Source organism: Terrapene carolina, unplaced genomic scaffold (genome assembly GCF_002925995.2).
Source record: "Terrapene carolina triunguis isolate 2854851 unplaced genomic scaffold, T_m_triunguis-2.0 Scaffold179, whole genome shotgun sequence".
Taxonomy (NCBI): Eukaryota; Metazoa; Chordata; order Testudines; family Emydidae; genus Terrapene; species Terrapene triunguis.
Window position 1 is genome coordinate 6,898,990 of NW_020664530.1, and position 23,364 is coordinate 6,922,353.

Below are 23,364 nucleotides of genomic sequence, written 5' to 3' on the forward strand. Positions count from 1 at the left end.
AGTATGTAAGACAAAATACCTTAGCAATTATAATTAAGGCTACAAATCTGTCTTAGAGGTCATGGATTCCGTGATTTTATGAGATCTCCATGACTTCTTGAAAATTCCAATAATTTAGCCTTGGGCGATGGGTCTTTGGCTTCAGGCTCGGGCAGCAGGGCTCCAGCTTCGACTTCATCCCCAGCCAGCAGAGCTCCGGCTTTGTCTTAGATAAATACGTGATTTATTGTTTATTGCTCACATTCTGTATGTGACTTTTAATAAAAATACCCAGGCCAAAATCGTAGCCGTAATTATAATGCTACCAACAAATGTAATTGACCAGGAATAAGAAATTTTTTATTTGAAAGAGGTCAGCCTTGATGACCTCCTGCCTAATATTTCAAGTTCATTTTGATCACTGTTGTATTAAGTTTTCAGTAGATTTGATTGCCGCTGATGAAATATGAATAACAGTGCCTGTTTGCCTCTTTGATAAGAATCATCCACTTCATTTAATCAAATAGTTCTGATTCTTTTTCTTCGAGTTCTTATGCATGTCGATTCCATTGTACGTGTGTGCACGCCCAAGTGCGTGGTCATCGGAGACTTTTGCCTTAGCGGTATCCATAGGGCTGACTCTGGCACCCTCTGGAGTGCCGCGCTCATGCCGCGGTATATCAGGCACCGCCGGCCCTACGTCCTCTCAGTTCCTTCTTACCGCCAGTGGTGGTCAGTCAGAGCACCTCTGTCTCTTGCAAGTTTTCTCTCCTATCTTAGCCTTGTGCTTCTAGCTGTAAATAGTTTAATCATTTGTTAGTTGTTAAGTAGCTGCTAAGTGTTTAGTTAGATAGTGTCCTGGCTGGGACTGGTATGCCGCTCTCGACTTAAAGGATGCTTACTTTCATGTTTCCATATTCCCGGGACACAGGTGTTTCCTAAGTTTCATAGTGGCCAGGCGCCACTTCCAGTTCATGGCACTACCCTTTGGCCTATCCTCTGCCCCCAGGGTGTTCACAAAATGCGTGGTGCCAGTAGCAGCTTACCTGAGGCATCGAGGTGCCCAGATCTTTCTGTATCTCAATGACTGGCTCATCAAGGGCAGGTCTCTGGAGAAGGTTCTAAAGGGGCCTCGATCTGGCGCGTTCCACCTACAGCGACCAAGGCCTATTAATAAACACAGAAAAGTCCAACACATAGAGTTCATGGGAGCGGTTCTCAACTCCATGCAAGCCAGGACCTTCCTTCCAGAAGCGTATTTTCAGGCCATGGCGGGCTTGATCTCCCACATAAAGATCCTCCTGCTCACCACGGCCCACACGTGCCTGCGACTGATGGGCCACATGGCCCATGCACGTATGTGGTCAGCCATGCCCACCTTCATCTACAAGCATGGCTGGCCTTGGTCTACATCTCCAGCAGGCATCCCCTGGACCAAGTGGTCACGGTGCTGAGCCGCATCCTCTTGTCTCAACTTGTGACGGGACTCCAAGTTGGTGCTGCAAGGGGTTCCCTTCGCAACCCGTCTCTGGCGCTGACCCTTGTCTCAAATGCATCGGATCTGGGCTGGGGAGCCGATCTGGGAGAGCTCAATACCTAAGGCCTCTGGCTACAAAACGAACTAGCCCTTCACATCAATGTCAGGGAGCTCAGAGCAGTTCACCTGGCCTGCCAAGCTTTCTTGCCCCACCTGAAAGGCAAGGTGATGCAGGTCCTGATGGACAATACTACTGTGGTGTATTACATCAACAGGCAGAGCAGCGCCCGGTCTTTGGCCCTTTGTCATGAAGCGCTCAGCCTCTGGGGCTTTTGTGTGCAGCATGCCATTCATCTGGTAGCCACCCTTCTGCCCGGTACCAAGAACGTCCTGGCAGATCGCCTCAGCAGGACCTTCTCATCTCGCCACAAATGGTCGCTCCATCTGGAGGTGGTCAGCCTAATCTTCCACAGGTGCGGGACTCCCCATTTGGACCTGTTCGCGTCCAGGCAGAACAGAAACTGCCATGTGTTCTGTTCTCTGCAGAGCAGGGCCAAGGACTCCCTGCCAGATGCCTTCCTGATCCCATGGACAGGAGCGCTGATGTACGCCTTCTCATCTGTGCCATTAATCCACAGGGTCCCACTAAAGGTGAAGCAAGACAAAGCAACAGTCATCCTCATAGCCCCAGCATGGCCTTGTCAATACTGGTTCGGTACGCTGCTGAGTCTTTTGGCAACCATCCCATTTCAGTTGCCTCTTCAGCTGAATCTGCTATCCCAGGACCACAGCAATCTGCAGCACCTGAACCTGGCAGCGCTACACTTGACAGCCTGGCTACTGTGTGGCTAAGTGGGGACAAGCGGTGGTGTTCCACTGGCGTCCAGCAGGTCCTGCTGGGCAGCAGGAAAACCTCCACTAGGGCTACCTATGTGGCAAAGTGGAAGCGGTTCACGTGTTGGGCCTCAGATCGTCCCATTCATGCAGAAGAGGCCCCGCTGCAAGACATCCTGGACTATTTGCTGCACCTTAAGCTCCAAGGCCTTTCGTTATCTTTGGTTAAGGTATACCTGGTGTCTATTTCGGCGTTCCACCCTCCATTTCGAGGCAGGTCAGTCTTCACCCATCCCATGACGGCGCGGTTCCTGAAAGGACTGGAGCACCTTTACCCGCATATTGGGAACTCGGTTCCCCCTTGGGACCTGAATCTTGTGCTGTCAAGGCTCATGGGTCCCCCCTTCGAGCCCTTGCCTTCCTGCTCCCTCCTGCTTCTATCATGGAAGGTCACCTTCTTAGTTGCTATAACTTCAGCCCATAGGGTATCCGAGATCAGGGTGTTCACGTTGGAACCACCTTATACGATCTTCTATAAGGACAAGGTCCAGCTGTATCCACATCCAGCCTTTCTGCTCAAGGTTGTCTCCCAGTTCCATACTGGTCAAGACATATTCTTATCAGTCCTTTGTCCAAAGCCTCATGCAATGGATGAGGAACGCAGGCTGCATACCCTGGATGTCAGATGAGCACTGGCCTTCTACGTAGGTAGAACAAAGCCATTCCATAAGTCTACGCAGTTGTTTGTTGCTGTCGCAGACAGGATGAAGGGTTGCCCAGTGTCTACTCAGAGAATCTCATCCTGGATTCCGGCTACTGTTATGAGCTGGCAAAGGTGCCCCTGCCAGTGATTGTGACGGCTCACTTGACTAGGGCACAGGTGTCATCGGCAGCCTTCCTCGCTCAAGTGCTGATCCAAAAAATTTGTCGGGTCGTCCATCCACACGTTCACTTCATACTATGCACTGATATGCTGGTTTCGGCAGAGCAGTGCTCCAATCTGCAAGACTGTGAACTCCAAGCCCACCTCCGAGGACTCTGCTTGTGAGTCACCTACAATAAAATCGACATCTGCAAGAACTCAAAGAAGAAAAATGGTTACCCACCTTTTTGTAACTGTTGTTCTTCAAGATGTGTTGCTCATGTCCATTCCATTACCCTCCCTCCTGAGAGGGCGTAGGGCTGGTGGCGCCGGATGTACCACGGCATGAGCATGGGACTCCAGAGGGCGCCACAGCCGGCCCTACAGATATCACTAAGGCAAAAATCTCTGAAAACCATGCACGTGGGTGCACACATACCTACAATGCAATGGACATGAGCAACACATCTTGAAGAAAAACAGTTAGGAAAAGGTAGGTACCTGTTTCTTCTTCAATATCAAGCTGCTTCCTTCAGATGCTCATAAGAAAAAGGATGACCTGGCAAGTCATCCTGCTAAAACCTTCTAAGTAAATAAATCCACTCTATTACAGTTCTTTAATATCTAATTAAAATGGCTTCATCTTCCATGACTAAGTCTATCTCTGTCTGCTCACCTGTTACCCTATTTTATGCAGCATAATCTGCTTACCTTATTACATATAAATGGAATTTCTTTTAGTATATGTGAGGGGAAATGTTTCAAACAGTGAACAGTGGTGGAATGGAATGGTGGAATGCATATTTCCAGATTAACCTAACCCCTTCCTATGTCTCAGTAATAGTATGGCATGATTTATTGGCATATTGGCTTCTGTGTACCAGTACTGGTTCCCTAGTGTCAGAAGTAGAGGAAAATATCATAGAATATCATAGAATATCAGGGTTGGAAGGGACCTCAGGAGGTCATCTCGTCCAACTCCCTGCTCAAAGCAGGACCAATTCCCAACTAAATCATCCCAGCCATGGCTTTGTCAAGCCTGACCTTAAAAACCTCTAAGGAATGAGATTCCACCACCTCCTTAGGTAACCCATTCCAGTGCTTCACCACCCTCCTAGTGAATTTTTTTCCCCTAATAGCCAACCTAAACCTCCCCCATTGCAACTTGAGACCATTACTCCTTGTTCTGTCATCTGGTACCACTGAGAACAGTCTAGATCCATCCTCTTTGGAACCCCCTTTCAGGTAGTTGAAAGCAGCTATCAAATCCCCCTCATGCTTCTCTTCTGGAGACTAAACAATCCCAGTTCCCTCAGCCTCTCCTCATAAGTCATGTGCTCCAGCCCCCTAATCATTTTTGTTGCCCTCCGCTGGACTCTTTCCAATTTTTCCACATCCTTCTTGTAGTGTGGGGCCCAAAACTGGACACAGTACTCCAGATGAGGCCTCACCAATGCTGAATAGAGGGGAATGATCACGTCCCTCGATCTGCTGGCAATGCCCATACTTATACAGCCCAAAATGCCATTAGCCTTCTTGGCAACAAGGGCACACTGTCGACTCATATCCAGCTTCTCATCCACTGTAACCCCTAGGTCCTTTTCTGCAGAACTGCTTCCTAGCCATTTGGTCCCTAGTCTGTAACAGTAAATGGGATTCTTCCATCCTAAGTGCAGGACTCTGCACTTGTCCTTGTTGAACCTCATCAGGTTTCTTTTGGCCCAATCCTCTATTTTGTCTAGGTCCCTCTGTATCCTATCCCTATCCTCCAGCGTATCTACCACTCCTCCCAGTTTAGTGTCATCTGCAAACTTGCTGAGAGTGCAGTCCACGCCATCCTCCAGATCATTAATGAAGATATTGAACAAAACGGGCCCCAGGACCGACCCTTGGGGCACTCCGCTTGAAACCTGCTGCCAACTGGACATGGAGCCATTGATCACTACCCGTTGAGCCCGATGATCTATCCAGCTTTCTATCCACCTTACAGTCCATTCATCCAGCCCATACTTCTTTAACTTGCTGACTTGTCCTTGGTGAATCCATGCTGACTGTTCCTGATCACTTTCCTCTCCTCTAAGTGCCTCAGAATTGTTTCCTTGAGGACCTGCTCCATGACTTTTCCAGGGACTGAGGTGAGGCTGACTGGCCTGTAGTTCCCCGGATCCTCCTCCTTCCCTTTTTTAAAGATGGGCACTACATTAGCCTTTTTCCAGTCATCCAGGACCTCCCCTGATGGCAATGAGTTTTCAAAGATAATGGCCAATGGCTCTGCAATCACATCCGCCAACTCCTTTAGCACCCTCGGGTGCAGCGCATCCGACCCCATGGACTTGTGCTCGTCCAGTTTTTCTAAATAGTCCCGAACCACTTCTTTCTCCACAGAGGGCTGGTCACCTCCTCCCCATACTGTGCTGCCCAGTGCAGTAGTCTGGGAGCTGACCTTGTTCGTGAAGACAGAGGCAAAAAAAGCATTGAGTAAATTAGCTTTTTCCACATCCTCTGTCACTAGATTGCCTCCCTCATTCAGTAAGGGGCCCACACTTTCCTTGACTTTCTACCCGCCTTGAGGATGGGAGATTGCAGACCAGTAACTACATAAAAATAGGTAAGTTCACTTTCACACTCTTCCAAACTGCACACATGGGACTGAAAGAAGGAGCAGGAAGGTATCTGCCCCTTAATTGCTTCCCTTATAGACATTATTGTATATATAAACTGCAAAGCAAGTGCTATAGGTATTGGTTGGCATTTAGGGTGCTAGATTTTGCAAGTCGGGGGCACCTTGTCCTTCTGAAACTCCTATTCAAGTTCACTGCTGTCAGCAAATACTGAAAAAGAGGAGGAAATACTGTAGAGTATTTACAGAGTTGTAATTTCATCAAAGGGAATTCTCAGATGTTGTAAACTGGAAAATTAGAGTTCAAAGTGAAACTGCCATGGGCTCTAATATAAGTTCTCAATAAGCTATGTCTTATTTTGATAATATATGATCCATGGTGGATGCTACCATAAACAAGACTGAAAGATTTAATGCCCCTGTATTTCCAAATGAGATTGGGGTTCTGCTGCATGAACAACATTGCAGCATGTACTACTATAATTGTTTTAGTCCCAACAGATGATTTCTTTCTCTTTTGATTTAGTTCCACCCTCAAGTTCCACTTGAGCTAAGTATTCTTGATATTTTGCCCCTATTACTTTCTTCCACTGGAGGAAGTAGTTTTGTCTTAGCATAGGCGTGGAAGTAGTCCAGTGAAGCAGTGTAAGTTTAATTGAGAAACCTTTTCCACACACACCTCTGGATCTACATCCCTTTTAATGTCGTCTCAGAAAAAAAAACATGGAATTGCTAAGATTAATGATTTCCGTGCTCATGACATTCTGATTATAGGCCTGTCAGCATTTACAACTTGGCCATAAAAATTCACTTTGAGTTGGAATTTTGTATCCAAGTCCCCAGTGGACTCACAGTGCAGACTTGCAACATGACCCAGTTTTAACATGAATCACAGGGACTCACAAGAGAGACTTGAATACTTTCTAACAGCGTGCTATTCGCTGTCAGATGTTTTATTGGGTGTTGGATTTGCAGAGTGATATGGTGGATAAACGTATTTTTAACTGGAAAAAAAATAAACCATCTTACAGTTGAATGCAAGTGTCTACTGTCCAACGCACATATCAGAAAAGATCCAGACCAAATAGAGTGAAATGACATAACCTCGAAGCCACCACCCTTGAAAAGCTAGCCTTTTCTATGCCTGACCTAAGCAGCAGGACAAGCAAACTTGAATGGCTAACAGTGCAAGAAATAAAGAAATGTAGAATGAAAATTATGAATTGGGCATATGGAAAAAACATACACCCATGCAGTCGGTAGTAAAAGCAGCTCAAATATCCAGAGAAACATTCTTTACATAGGTCTGGTCTTCCTAAAGAATGTGGGATGTTGCCCTTTTAATAGCAAACATTGAATCTTTATATTGTTTAATCCTGATTCTCCACTACATCTGAACTGAACCTGGATGTAGTGGACAGTGGCAGTTGCAAATTGCTGATTCAGAACAGCCTAATTTATGCTACTGGCATGTGGTCACATACCTTCTGCCTGGGGAGTACCAGGCATAGCAGAGCTCCATTCTATTCTGCCATGTCCTATTCCCCTCCCTATCTCACCCTTGTCTCTCCCTTGGAATCCCCTTGAGTTAACACACTCTTCCCTTCTGCTTACACTGGCAGTGGGAGGCAGCTGGTATAGGAGAAAGCAGAGCTACCTGCACCAGATGTATGCCAGTGGAGAGTTTCCCTCCACTAAAGGAATGGCCATCTCCAGCAGATTGAAGGCCACTTCACTGGACTTAAGGCCACTGGGCATCACATAACGAAAAAAGAGAATCTGGCCCTTTGAGTTTTGCCTAGATTTAGTTGCCAAAAGAGTTATAGGAAACATGCAGGGAGAAATTTGGTGAGATTATTTTTTTCTGTCCATGTGTTTGTGGAGAGTAAACAGCCAAAGCCAATTCAGTTGTGATTTATATGGGGTTATAATTTTATGTCAGATGTAAATTGACGAGAAAACAAGTACAAGAAGGTATAAGAAGTAAAGTAGTGTAATTTGCACTGGCATTCAGTGAGTGTTCAAAATTAATGTAATTTACATTTCAATGGGGCAAATTGTCTTCTTTTTGAACTGAGAGGAGAATTTGGCCCTAAAGAGCATGAAGGAGCATAGCACGAAAAGCTAAGCAAGCGGGAAGAAAAAACAAAATAGTTATGTCAGCTTTATCATACATCTTTCTGCTAGTTATTTTTCTAAAACACTCCCTTTTTGCTCCTCAGTATGTAAATCACCCATTTGGCACATCAACTGAATGCCAGGTTGCTGTAAAGTAACATTATTTCACCATTTACAACACTTTTCTTTCCAACTCACACCACCATTTACATCACTATGGGAACTGACCCAAAGACTTTCCTGGGAGTTACAACTCTTTTAAACCAAGCCCTTAGTATATTAAATCTGATACACATGAAATTTTTCCTACACATGCACATCTTGGTATAAACCAGAGAATGCATGTTGTTTGAACTTTATAGCCCCTAGTCATTTTTTAGTCATATTCGCTATATATTTTTATACTGCAGTAATGGGAACATATGTGAGCCCACTAAGGTCCATAATAATTCTTCCCACTGATATTAAGAAAAAGATTGTGTAGCCTAATGGGTAAAATATAAGCTTCATATTTCAGAAGTGTAGAACTCAAATGCAATTGAAGATCTAATTTTATTAAAATTTCCCTTAACTTTTTTCCCCATCATCATGATTATATTACAGGTTAATTTTGCCATTTTTCTAAAGTTAAAAAGAAATATCCAAAGCATTTCACATGAAATATTATATCTAAATTCCTAGGGCATGTAAGCAAAGACTTTTTAACCTAATAGATGACATATAGTAGCTGTTCATATTAAATTCAAATCCTGTTAGGATACACTTTCATTACAATTTAAAACATTTTTCCATCAATTTGATTATATTGTATATTAATTTTCTACCACTTTTCTACAGCAAAGTAAAAAAAATTAATAATGTGGATAAATAATGAAAGAATCATTGAACCAGAGAGAGACAGACAGACAGAAAACAAGTTTGAGAATAATTCTGTAGCCTGGTGATTGGAGCACTCAGGTGGGAGACCCAGGAGCCAATCCACATTGGGACAGCTTCAACAGGAGAAACTGAACCCAATGGGTAGGGCACTCACCAGAGATTTGGCAGATCCCCGTTCAAATCCCTGATCCTCGTCAGGCAGAGGGGGGATTTCCCGCATCCCAGGTGAGATGCTAACCACTGGACTAAATGTTTTGAGGGAGCTCCTTCTGTATCATCATCAAGAGAGTGTTTACAGCTGCAAATCCCAAGCAGAGGATGTCACCCATCTCTGAGAGAGACGCTGGGCTTGGTACACATCCCTCACCTTGGAATCTCTCCTTGGCTAGTTTAGACAAAGATCTGCCCAGCGTGCTGGCTTTTTCAAATCCCATTTTGAGGCACCTATCTCTCCCCATTCATTGTATAGGGAACCTAGGTGCCAAACTCAGGCTTTGTGAATCACAGTGATTTTGTAGATGCCTAAAAGTTAGGTGCTCAGCATCATCGCACCAATGTTTCTTTGTGAATCTGGTTTCTCATCCTTTTCTTCTGTGGGAAAACCTGCGGGGCGGGGGGGGGGGCGGGGAGAGGAACTTAGGACACTGCAAGAGGTGACTTCTGTGGAGTTTCACATTTACCAATTGTCATTTGCGCAGTATGATGCCACGAAGATTCTCTGTCCTCAGATTCCCCACCCTGACTATGCTGACCTCCAAACTCCAGGTTCCAACCTGCAAAGCTCCACATATGAAATGTTTATGCAGTAGGTTTTATGCAGGCTCAGGGGGAGAGGTATGATACCCCTTTGCCTGTGTTAATAAAGGTAATAACTTGTAAATTATTTCAGCAACTAGATACATTGGTAATTCAGAGGGGAACAAAAAAATAAAACTAAAAGTGCTGATCCTTCTATTCAAGTTTGTAACTTTGCGTCAGCTCAGACAGAACTAAAAACAGATGAGTGGAAATCCTTTGAATCACATAATCATTTTTTTCCTCAATAAGGCAATTCATGCCAGTTCCATCCGTTTACTGTTAGGAGCTTACAGTAATCTGTACATGCAAAGTCTTGGCTAAGCTTGCAGAACCCTGGAACTCTCTGTCTTATCAAATTAAGCAGTAAATTCTAGCATTTTTATACACTTATCTTTCAACTCACACATTTGCGAAGAGTCATCTGTACTTCTGATTTGGTCTAATTCAAAGAAGAGCAAATTATTCTTTTTAGTAAGCCCTTTGTAAAGAACTAGCTATATAGTAAGAGGCAGGCATCAGTGATTGATGCTTTTAAAACAACCTTTTCAGCATTTTGTTTTATTAATCAATTTCTAGCATTCATACTTTAATACATTTTATTTTATTATTTAATCTTGGCTGCTGAAGGAAAACTTTTGCCTGATCTTTGTAAATATTTTTGCTTTTGAAAAATAAGGGACTAAAAGCAATATAAATATACATTGATTATTTAGTCAGAAGTCACAATTCACATTTATATACCCAGTATGCTGCTCTATCATTTATTTAAACTTGCTATAATATGTTTAATGTGAAGATGATTTACCAGTTTGAGTCGTCAGATCTTACTATCCCAACGGCAAGCAGGATCAGGCCTGATCAGTAGTTGAATAGGAGACATCTAAGGAAAACTCAGGTATTCCAACAAGTGATTGTGACTAGAGCTGAGTGGGAAAAGTGATCCCTACAAGAGTTTTGAGATTTAAAAAAAAAAATTCTGTCCCAAAACGAGACAAAAAGTTGAAATTCTAAAAATGTTCACGAACCAATAATCAAAAAAATATATATTCAGATATGATCATTCAAAACATTTAGTTTTGATAATTTTGAAACATTTTGTTTAAATTTGGACCTTAACAAAACTTTTTAAAGCATAAACATTATAAAATGTTTTGTCAGAAAATTCCCAACCAACTGTAATGTTGACTCATTAGGTGGCGCTCTTCCTATGAATTATGTCCTAGGTTGAGATTTATGATCCTTACCACATGTGAATTCTAAATAATCCAAAGGATTTTTGTAATAGCTTCACTGTCCTATCTAAATTACAGTGTGGTCAAATGCATTCTGCCTACCTATATTCTTATGGCATCTCTCTATGTATTACCTAACTAAGAACTATCTTCACACTGCTTGCTAAAATCAGTTGTCTATTGTTGTCATAGAACCACATTACCACACAGGGGTGGCTGTATTTCACCAGTGGCTAAAGTGATTCCTCTGTGTAAGACTGTAAGGCACTTTGGGGTTGAGTGGGATGGTAATTACTATATAAAAGCAAGGAATTACAATATTTGGCATCAATTCTGTATTTCATGGAGTCTACAATAGTCCAAGATGCCAACAAAATAAAACCAGAATGCTTATGGCAACAAATAGTATTGGGAGTGAGGCAAGAGAAGTCAACATTTCAGCAACTGTATAAAATGAGCATCATTATTAGCAGCAGCAGCTCTGACATGGCAACCAGATTGAAACTGCTTTTTTTAAAAAAAATCCATGAGCTACGGGAAGTTTTCAAATAACCAAGATTTATGGACCTTCATTATTTTAGTCCTTTCTATTTCTGCTTCTTATGCTTTCCTAGATTATGAGAATCTTGCCCAAAATCATTATGCATTTTACTGGGTTTACTTTAAAAAGAAAAAAACCTAAAAGTTGGTCAGAAAAGTTATACCAATGAGATGATTGGAACTACAAGCCGAGGATGACAAGCACAACAATAAAACAATATTTCAAAAAGCAGAGGATTTATCATCTACTAGGAATATCTACAGGATAGTGACAAAGGAAAAAGCAAAATTTTAATCTGTAGTTGATGATTACTTTGTATCTATCTCATCTGGCCTGAAACAGGAATAAAATAACAGGACACTAAAAGTACGTCTACACAGCAAAGAAAACCCACAGCTGGCCCATGCCAGCTGACTCAGGCTCGCAGGGCTTAGGCTGCGGGGCTGTTTCATTGTTGTGTAGATGTCCGGGCTCAGGCTGGAGCCTGAGCTCTGGGAACCTCCCACCTCACAAGGTCCTAGAGCCCAAGCTTCAGCCCAGGCCCAGAAGTCTACAAAGCAATAAAACAGTCCCAGCCCTGCAAGCCCAAGTCAGCTGGCATGGTCCAGCCACGGGTTTTTCTTTGCTGTGTAGACATACCCTAAATTTCTTCCTTTGCACTTCCTGGACATTCTTTGACTGCAAAACTCTTAAAGATCAGAAAATACAATGTGCTTTCAAAGTACTAATGAGCTCACCTGGAAACATACGGCTTGTGAAATATAGAACATCTTCTGAATGAAGGGGAGAGAGTAGGACGACATGCCATGTTCTTTCATCCCGCTAAATTAATAATATGTAATCAGAGAAACAGTGAACTTCCTGGAGAAAGATGCAGGTTTTTGTGTTTAAGAAATGGTTATTCATAACCAGCTAGAACATTAGCATTATTTTTCAGTGTCCAACTGTCCCTTATTTTTCCAGCGTGAGCTCATTTTCTTTTCAAACAACACAGTTACCTCTTTTAGATACATTTGCTTTGAAACAAAAATCCACTCTAAATTAGCCTTGTATTCAAAAGTTAATGCCCTTTTGAAAATCTGGTGGACATGGGTTGTCAGATGAACATGGGCTGTCAACTCAAAAAGCCCTGGAAATCATCTACACTAAGATAAGAGGGCTAGGGGTGGAAGAGTCAGCTCAAATGGGTTTCTTCTTGGATGTTCTCACACAACTGCGCTTTGCTGATATGCCCCAATCCTATTCTGGAAAGATAACCTTTAGAGATATGAGGTTAATTCACTCTCCATGTCTGTTCAGTACTTGGTCTCTCCTGAACCAACAAGCATGCCAATTTTAATATAGACATCTGCTCACTCATTCCACATAGGCCACTCAGATACTAGGTAATAATGACTAGCCCAACAGTCCCCACTGACTAGTATTAAACTAGAATTGAACCAGTGACCTAGAAATGAAAGTCTATATCTTTACTAGACCTGTGATCATTTCAGTTCCTTAGCAGCCATTAATTGAGTTATTGCTTGGGATCAAGTGGTTGGAGTAGCTATCTTAGTAAGCCTCAATTCCTCCAAAGACTAACAGCATCACCTCTGAACAATTGATCCTGCATCAAATTGTCCAGGAGACAGAGTTCATCCTCAACTCTTGTGTGCAAGTCGGCAATGTCTCCATCCAAAATAAAGAAAAGAAAAGAGGGGGAAAAGGGGGAAAGAGAGAAAAACAGAGGGCTCCAATAAACACAGAAAATTACATAATTACCAATGGTCTATTAAGTGATAACAAATCAGTATCCTGCTTTCAACAGTTATTGCCTGATGTTTAAGAGAAAAATGTGATACACACATATACCCCAGACCCATCCGCACACACCCAAATTCACCTGGCAAACTGTGAAATACTATGCATGAAGGGGGAGAAATTCTTTCCCGACTCTTGCTGTGAAAAACTTATTCCCTTAGATTTGATTAGGATATTGTAACATGCAAAAAACAAAATTGTCCATAAAATAATCCAGCCCTCTTCAAAATCCACCTGCGTGATCTAATTCTGTGGCTACTGAACTCAACAGGCTGGACCACACACTAAAAGAAGAATCATTACAGTGGAACTTTCCCTTAAAATCCTTGGAGGAATGCCAGCTTATGCTGTAGATTTCGCTGTGTTCTCTTTCTTTGCCTCCTTCCTCATTTCTCCCTCTCCTAGTTTAACTCACACCCTTGAAAAGTGTTAGGCAAGTAAACATCACTTATCATTGAAAGCAGGCCTGGGGCCTACCACTTCCTGTCCCTTTTATTTACACATGAAATGGCAGTAGCTCATAGTGACTGAGCTAAGATCAAGGAGTTTCCTGAAATTAAATTCATTAGTAAAACAAGAAGAATTCCAGATGTGCACAGCACAGCTGAGGAACTAATTAAAGACAGATAGCCAAGCGGGTATAGAATAAACACACTTTGTGGGTAGAAATAGGCTCAATCCTCAAACTCCTTACGATATTGGGAAATTAAATTGTCACATATGCTAAAATAAAGCAAACAGTAAGGGCTGTATTGTAGCTTTTGGGCACAGCCCTTCCTTAGAGGTGATATACTACCCAATAAAGAGTTCTGTGGATGCGTCTGACGAAGTGGGTATTCACCCACGAAAGCTTATGCTCCAATACATTTTTTTAGTCTATAAGGTGCCACAGGACTCTTTGTTGCTTTTTACAGATCCAGACTAACACGGCTACCCCTCCGATACATACTACCCAATGTGATCAGTGGGCAGGGTTCTGAGATAATGCCTTCTGGGGCTCCCCAGCACTTAGGAGAGTGCTCCCACTGTCAGACACCTTGAGAGGGTTCTCAACATATACCTCCTCCCATGGCCATCAAGCTCCACTTGCCAATGCGGGGTGGGGGGCAAGGCCTCCTGAGCACTCGCCTCATGGTGTGCACCTTTATCAGGTACCAGACCCAATCAGCAGAGAGGCTTTGAATGAAGGAACTTCACCTCCTCCTTCCCCCCTCCCAGTGATATTTCTGTAGCTAGAACCACAAACACTAAACTGCTGACATAATGTACAGCAGCAATTGGCCTGCCAGTAAGTGCTCTATTTAAAATGGTATTTTACATTGCTGTCCGAACATATGATAGGAAATACTTGTCCATTAGCATAGAGTAGCATCAATTTATTTTTAGCTTCTCAGTTTGAAGAACAGCAGGTTGTATTTTCAGGAAATGGATGCAAGCAAATAGCTGTGTGGCTTGTAGCTCTTAAAAGATTTAATGGAATCTTATTCTATCAGATTTGTGAACTGCTATATGCTGCATACCAGGCCAGCTGCCCTTATTTTCCTGAGGCTACTTTTGCACAGCATTCTCTAAATGAATGGCGAAAACACCATTTCTGCAGTGAAGACAGACCAACAAGAGATGAGCTTTGAAAGCACAGATATGGAAGAGCTTTCAGGGCAATTCAAATGGCCATTACTGGACAAAAAACACCATTAAGCTGGAGTTAAGATTGCAAATACTTATCATGAAGTTAAACTTCTAACTTCACAGTTTAAAAAACCCAAATGTTAGGATGCCAAGAAACTGAAAACCTTTTAAAGAAACCCCACATTTTTGCAAGCATGACAATGAAGATTTGGCCCACAACAGTTGGAGTTCTACCTCTGAATTATTACCTTTTCAGCACCCAGACTCATAGGACAACCTTGTACCTGCAGAGTTAAGGTAGCCCAAGCCCAAATATATCTCAGGCCTCCTATCAGTGTGATCCATATTCACGAGTCAGACCATAGGAGTAGGTTAGACTGTAACCTACAATCTGCCCTGAGCAAAGGGCAAAGTGTAGCTGCCGTGTTCCAAGAATAGGCCAGAGAATAAACTGTGAGGCAAAGGGTATGTCACCATTGCAATAAAAGGCCTGCAGGTTGGCCGTGGCTATCCTGGGTCAGCTGACTTGGGCTCATGGGGCTCGGGCTGTGAAGCCAGAAAATTGCAGTGTAGACGTTCACATTTGGGCTGGAGCTCTGCTCTGCTTCCCACTTGTTCTGAGGGCAGAGTAAGTGATTTCCCCTCTTTTCAAGGAGCAGTTCATTTCCTTGTACATGCATGGCCAGCAGGCTAGGGTTGCTAACTTCCTACTCACACAAAACTGAACACCCTTGCCCCACCTCTTCTCCAAAGCCCAGCCCCCGCTCATTCCATCCCCCTTCCCTCTGTCACTCACTCTCCCCACCCTCACTCACTCACTCGCTCATTTTCACTGGGCTGGCTCAGAGTTTTGGGGTGCGGGAGGGGGTGAGGGCTCCTGCTGGGGGTGCGGGTTCTGGGGTGGGGCCAGGGATGAGGGGTTTGGGATGCAGGAGGGGGCTCTGGGCTGGGGGGTGGACCTGAGGGGTTTGGAGTATGGGAGCGGGCTCCGGGCTGAGGCAGGGGTTTGCAGTGTGGGGGGGTACAGGCTCTGGGCTGGTGGAGTGGGTTCCAGTCAGGGATGTAGAATGGTCTAGTGGATAAGGAGTCAGAAGAACTGGGTTTTATTCCTGGTTCTGCCATTAATCAGCTATGTAACCCTGGGCAAGTCATTTCACCTATATGTGCCTGTTTCCCTTCCTAACCCTTGTCTGTCCTGTCTGTGTAGCTTGTAAGGTTTTCCAGGTAGGGATTGTCTTTTACTATGTGTTTGTACAGTTTCTAGCACAATGGAGCCCCAATCTTGCTCGGGACCCCCCTAGCCACCACAGCAATACAAATAATTAACAAAATTTGACTATCATTTAGGTTGTCTGCCTCAACCCATTGACACATATTTACAACCTTAACTCATTTATTTTCCTATGAACTTACTAAGGTGGTTTTTTTTAAAATGTGACAGTGTTCCACATGTTTCAATAGATAGAATATATTTATCTATACTTTTCTGAAGTGCTATTTGGTATAAAATCCTCGCTAGAGTTCATCCCTGGTTTATAAGCCCCATTGATATCCCTGATGCTATTCTTGAGGTTTCCTGGAGCCCTCTCACTCTGTGAGACTTTAAGAAGTCTACATAAGTGCCTGTGAACATTGCAGCCTTAGGAAACTTCTCATAGATTCAAATCATGTATCTCCAAAAGAAACTCACCTGATGTTCTCAGATAGGGAATTCCCTAACTCCTCAGAGAGGGCAACACAATAAATTAAATGTGGAATTTTTAGGTCAAGTTGCTTTTTAATTGAGATGGCAAAGGTAGTTAGAAAACATCCCGCCCCTCCAAAAAAAAAAGTACATCTCCCATATCTGCCTGAGTCTGTGATCTCTGCTTAGTGAGCAGGAAGTGTGAATACATTCTCATGATATTTTCAAAATGTAGACTGTCTAGAACTCTCCAGAGATGAAAAATGTCCCTTTGAGGACACAGAAGTTGCAAATAGTGTGCACACACTTTTGGACCCACACTTTTGGATGCTTATCCAAAACCAAATGCTAAACCTTTTGAGATTCACCCATCCTTTGGCACAAAATATAACTGAAGTCAATCCAGCATTTGAAAACATGTTGGGTCTTGAGTGTTGCCATAAAACTGAGGAGGAAGCTTGTGTAAATGACAGCATAAAATTGGAATACTGAGCATGCATAGTTCTGCGGGTGTTTTTGTTTGTTTGGTTGGTTGGTTTGGGTTTTTTTATTTGATATTTTCACACAACAGGTGAAAACAGAAACCGTGTTGTTTCTGCGCCATCTGTGAATAAACACTCTTACTCCTTGCACCTGTCAATGAATTTATTAAATACAGGAGTATATATCCCTGGTGTTTAGCACTGTACTAATTCAGACTAGTTGTGAGTGAAATCTGTTTTACAATTCCCGGGAAATGTAGACAGCAACACATGCCAGACATAGGACTGGAGTTGATGTAACTAGCTTTCAAATAGTACTATTCTTTGATTTGTGTTGGTTGAGCTGCTCTGGTGGCTTTGACTTGACCCTCTTGAATATACTGCTTCCTACAGTGGTATCTGTTGACATCTCTGATGTCTGGTATTGCTCAGTGGGATAAAACATACTCTAGTGAAGCCAAGTCCTGCAAAGAATAGTTATTTTTTATGCTGTGTTCAGCTGACACTGCACACTGAGTTATTTTGCTTTTGCTTTATTTTCTATTGTGAGTTGAGTTTTCAAGTGCTGAGTTATAGCATGGTAGTTTAATGTCCTCTGATCTCCAAGAGTCTCATCACCTTCTAGGAATCTTTCAGTACAGATAGCTTGGCTCAAATCAAAAGGACAGAGCACAGGGCTCTAACATCCTATAGATTAACAATGTCTGTACCACTTTTATTGCAAGTTTTTAAGTGTTATGCAAATAAAACGAACAATTAGCAGATACAGTGGTCACCACTGAATGGTTGCCATTTACCAACAGTTGCCGCACAGTGATATCTAATTATTTTGCATTTGAGGAGGTAGTAGGGGAATAGTACAGTATCTCAGATTTTGCTGGGTAGCTTTTGGCAGTAAATAATATTTGTTATCAGAGACCACTGTGATAATTCCCATTTCTATCTTTGGAATAGGGAAAGGAGACGAAAAATACAGAGTGCGGTTCAGAGAGAGAACTGGAAGTGGAAATGAACAATGCCTCAGGTTCAATCCCAGCTTTGCCACTGACTTTCTCTGTTCCAGGGTCCCAGAGACATATTTATGGAAAAGGCCCACTGGGCAAATTAACTAAAGAGGTCAAATAGTGGATCAAGTCTGAGATATTGGATATAAGGAAGGGTTCTGTTAGCTTAAAAATCCAACCTTAAATTTGCACATCTTTTCTTTATCCTTTTTTCTTCTCTTCAGTCTTTTACTTCTTCAATCTTCATATTTTTAAAATTCTATTATACACCCATCTCTTTTACTTCTATACCTATCCAGCCCTCCCATACTGAACGCACATATGCACACACGTGGTGTGGAGGGGGTCTCCGAGATTTTTATTTTTATTTTTGCCTTCTGTGAGGATGAAGTTGGCAAAGAAGATGCTTAGGGACCACCTCATTGATGGTGGAGGACAAGAATATCAAAAGCTCAAATTGAATCGTTTCCTGGGGGGACCAATATTTTCCCTCCAAGTCTTCTAAAAAGCCTCTGGTTCCATTAACCTCCCGGGATGGACCATCAAAAACAAGTCCTTCATCCAGGAGAGTTGTACCTCATCCTCAAAGATCAGGAGAAAATGGCTGGTCCATGAAATGTTTAATTTCCAAATGCCTAACCTCCAGTCCCAACCCAATCACAAAAGTGTGGCCAGCTGTATGATTCAATCCTACCACTACCTGGTCTCATGGTGGCTTAGATCCTGAGGCTAACTCAGAAGAGTTATTTTCTATGTGAAAATTAAAATAAAAGCACAATCAACCTCAGCAATTCTAATGCCACAGCAGTGAGGAACTCAGTCAGCTTGCACAAGGATTTTGCAGCCCACCATGGCAATCAGTACACTAAACTAATTCCATTTTAACCCCATCTTGGGACTCACATATAATATGGACACGCTCTATCAGGAGCACTCTGGGGACCTCAGTCTTGTAGCTTACACCTCCCCTGTCAAAATTTAAGCAGCTCTGAGATAAAAAAGGATTAGGCCTGGGGCTTCCTTTATAGTGGAAGTCAGCCATTTTCTCAGCAGGCCTTCCTTGGCTGAAGAATAGGTAATCTATATTGTTGCTTTGAAGCTAATCTCTGCTTCCTAGGCATACACCAGTAACTAGTTGTATTCATTAGCATAAGGCAATTAACCATTGAAACAGGTCACAGGTAGTTTACTCTGTGGAGTTACAAGATTCAAAGAGAAATGAGGCCAATAATATGATTACACCACAAGTCCCATCTAAATGATAATATTCCCTTTTGATCTCTGAATCAGTGGAGTACAGTGAAGCATTGTGAGACAGGAACAGGATTTTAGCATCTACAACCTAATTAGATCACATTATTCAACTTCTAACAAGATATAGGTAAACATAGACAAATACAGTTAGCATCTACCCTTTGATTCTCTAACAATACAGACCTACATATTAAAGATTCTAATCTACTTAACATGGCTTTGACAACTATCTACAAGGAATGGCCATGTTTACCAATTTAATACTCTTCTAATATGCCTCAAGGGTGGCTTCCAGGTCACCCAGCGTGCTGGTTGCTTACCATTTGCTGGCTCAGCGTTACACATGGTTTAGGACTGGCAAATACTTCATGAGAATTACTTGACTGGTAACCCTTTTGAACAACTTGAACAGACTACTGTGGAATTAGTATACTTTAGCAGTAGAAAAATTATACTACTATTTTCATTGTGAAAGCAATTCCAGCAGTGGTGTATATGTAGGTACACTGTCACACATTGTGTACAGTATCTACCATATATAGACCTGCTATCCATATATGTAAACACAGTAGAGTGGTCCCACCCCCCAGTCTGACAGCCTCTTTGCCAATGAGGAGGATGAAAGTCTTGGGGAAGGAGAACATCAAAGTGGAATGGAGGGAAATGATTCCATAGTTGGGACCCTCCCACCAGATGATGACATAGCGTCCTATCACACTGAGGATACCTTTCCTGGGGAGAGAACCCCAGTTACTGGGAAGAAACAGGTGATAGCAGTGGGGGATTCGATCATTAGAAATATAGATATCTGGGTTTGTGATGACTGGGAGAACCATATGGTGAATTGCCTGCTGAGTGCGAAGGTTGTGTATCTCTTGAGACTTCTAGACTGGCTTATGTATAGTGCTGGGGAGGAGCCAGTGGTCATGGTACATGTAGATAGCAATGACATAGGGAAAGGTAGAGAGATCCTGGAGGCCAAATTTAGGCTGCTAGGTAAGAGATTGAAGTCCAGGACCTCCATCGACGCATTCCACGCGCTGTTACAGAACTGCAGGGTCTCAATGCATGGATGAGGAGATGGCGTAGGGAGAAGGGGTTAAGATTTATTAGGAACCTTTTGAGAAAGGAGGAGCCTATGCAGGAAGGATGGGCTTCACCTAAACCAAAACAGAACCTGATTTCTGGCATGCAAAATTAGAAAGGTTGTAGTGGAGCTCTTCAACAAATTTTATAAGTGCTTCTATACAAACGTTAGAAGTCTAAATACTTAAGATGGATGAACTTGAATGCCTGGTATTAAATGAGGATGTTGATATAATAGGCATCACAGAAACTTGGTGGAATGATGATAATCAATGGGACATGGTAAAAAATACATAGGAATGACAGAGTAGGTCATGTTGGTGCGGGAGTGGCACTATATGTGAAAGAAAGCATAGAGTCACATATCGTAAAAATCTTAAACGAATCAAACTGTACCACAGAAGCTCTATGGATAGAAATTCCATGCTTGTATAATAAAAATAGAGCAGTATGGACATACTACCAACCACCTGACCAGGATGGTGATGGTGACTGTGAAATGCTTTGGGAGATTAGAGAGGCTATAAAAATAAAAACCTCAATAATAATGGGGGATTTCAACTCTCCCCATATTGACTGGGTGCATGTCAGCTCAGGATGGGATGCAGAAATAAAGTATCTAGTCACCACTAATAACTGCCTCTTGGCACAGGCGGTCCTGGGTTAGAGGCAATTCTTGATTTAGTCCTAAGTGGAGCACAGGATCTTGACCAAGGGATGAATATATAGCCTTTATATAAATCCATGGTTTGCCCACACTTTGAATACTGCATTCAGTTCTGGTTACCCCATCTCAAAAAATATATATTAGAATTGAAAAAGGTACAGAGAAAGGCAACCAAAAATTATTAGGGGTATGGAACAGCTTCCGTATGAGGAGAGATTAAAAAAACTGGGACTATTCATCTTGGAAAAGAGACAATTAAGAAGGGATATAATAGAGGTCTATAAAATCTTGATTGGTCTGGAGAAAGAGCATAAGGAAGTGTTATTTAGTCCTTCAAGTAATACAAGAACCAGGGGTAACCCAATGAAATTAATAGCAGATTTAAAACAAACTAAACGAAATATGTCTTCACAGATCACACAGGCAACCTGTGGAACTCATTGCAAGAGGATGTTGTGAAGGCCAAAACCAGTGGTGGACAACCTGCGGCCCAGAGGCCGCATGTGGCCCGTCAGAGTACTCCGCTAGTGGGCTGCGAGACAGTTTGTTTACATTGACCATCCGCAGGGATGGCCACCCGCAGCTCCCAGTGGCTGCAGTTAGCCATTCCCGGCCAATAGGAGCTGCGGGAAGCAGCACAGGCCACAGGGACGTGCTGGCCATCACTTTCCGCAGCTCCCATTGGCCAGGAATAGCTAACCGCAGCCACTGGGAGCTGCAGAAAGCTGTGTTTGCAGACGGTCAATGTAAACAAACTGTCTCGCAGCCTGCCCATGGGCCACAGGTTGCCCACCACTGGCCAAAAGTATAGCAGGGTTCAAAATGAGCTAGATAAATTAATGAAGGATAGTTCCATCAATGTCTCTTAGCCAAGATGGTCAGGGATGCAACCACATTCTCTGAGTGTTGCTAGCCTCTGTTTGCCAGAAGCTGGGAGTAGATGACAGGGGATGGATCACTCGGTAATTGCCTGTTCTGTTAATTCCCTCTGACGTATCTGGCATTGGCAACTGTCAGGATACTGGGCTAGATGGACAATTGTTCTGACCCAGTATGGCCATTCTTATGTTCACTGCTGGGATTGCTTTCACAGTGGAAATAACAGTATTTTATTTATTTTACTCTGTGTGTGTGTGTATGTGTGTATATATACACACATACATATATTCTCATTCTTTCACACAGAAATTCTCCCTGAAACTTAATGAAAGCTATGAAAATGAACAAATCCAGTGTGAATACCAAGTGGAAAGCCAGACTACATTTACCATAATACAAAGCTTTAGAATTTTAATATTTTAATAGTAGCAGTAATCTTACATTTTAGGATTTTATATAGTACCTTTCATGTAAACAATTCCAGAGCTTTACTCACCACTGAAACGTAGTCTCATCTGTTGTGGAACACAGTTGTCATTTAAGAGCAAAGAGTAAGACTGACTCATTGAAACTTCTTGTTGGGAATCAGAGCCTGTAGCAGAGTTAATCTCCAGGCAGCCTCAGCAGCAGGGATCCTAAAAATCTCTTTGCCCTGGAAAAATGCAGAATTTGCAGTTTTACAGAGAATCTTTAGTTTTTACATTTTGTGAAAAAATAAAAACATATACAGTAGAACCCTGTTTATTTGAGCCTCCATTATCTGGCTGTCTGTGTTAACTGAACTTGGGCTAACAGCCTGAGCCGTGAGTGGTGGGGCTCCTGCTGTCAGCCTCGGGCGGTGGGGCTCGGGCTTCAGCTGAAGCCAAAGCTACTAAAGTTCAGTGTTTCATTTTAATTGTGGAAAAATGCAGATTTTTATGTTTTTATTTGAGAATTGGTTTTTTATTATGAAAAACCAGGATCCCTGCTCATCAGTACAGTTGGCCTGTGGCAGGCTGGCTGTTTGGCCACACCACCTGATTGGCTGGAGGGGCCAGCAGGCCAACTCTTAAGCCAGCAGCAGCAGCAGCTCGCCAGCTGCTCAGTGCTCATGCCCACCACTGTGCCTGCCCCTGCCTCGAACCCCTGCTTCCTGTTACCCTGCTCGCTCCCGTTCCTGTTCTCCTGCTTGATCCAGGGCTCTGTCTTATGACTACTGACCCCAGCTTGAACCTCAGCTCTGGTATCTAGTCTCTGCCCTTCGGTTTGACCCTTGGCTTTGGCTCCTGACTACTGGCTCTGGCTCTGATCCTCGTCCTTGGTTCCCGATGCTTGCCGTGACCTCTAGGCCTGACACCTGCTCTGACCATTAGGCTAGACCATGCTCATCCTGGTCAGCTGAAACCACTGGCGAAATGTAGGTAGGAAGAATGTAATGGCATAACCTGTAGGGTTACCATTCGTCCTGATTTACCCGGACATGTCCTCCTTTTTGTGCTAAAAATAGCGTCCGGGGGGAATTTGTAAATCACTCAAAATGTCCGGGATTTCCCCCCTCCC

At 43.0% G+C, this 23,364-nt stretch overlaps 1 protein-coding gene across 1 annotated transcript in view; it reads left to right on the forward strand.

Annotated features, from left to right (window-relative positions):
- LOC112113482 (contactin-associated protein-like 2) overlaps window positions 1-23,364 on the forward strand; it is a 1,103,244-nt gene that overhangs the window by 881,404 nt on the left and 198,476 nt on the right. The gene's annotated exons all lie outside the window — the stretch shown is intronic.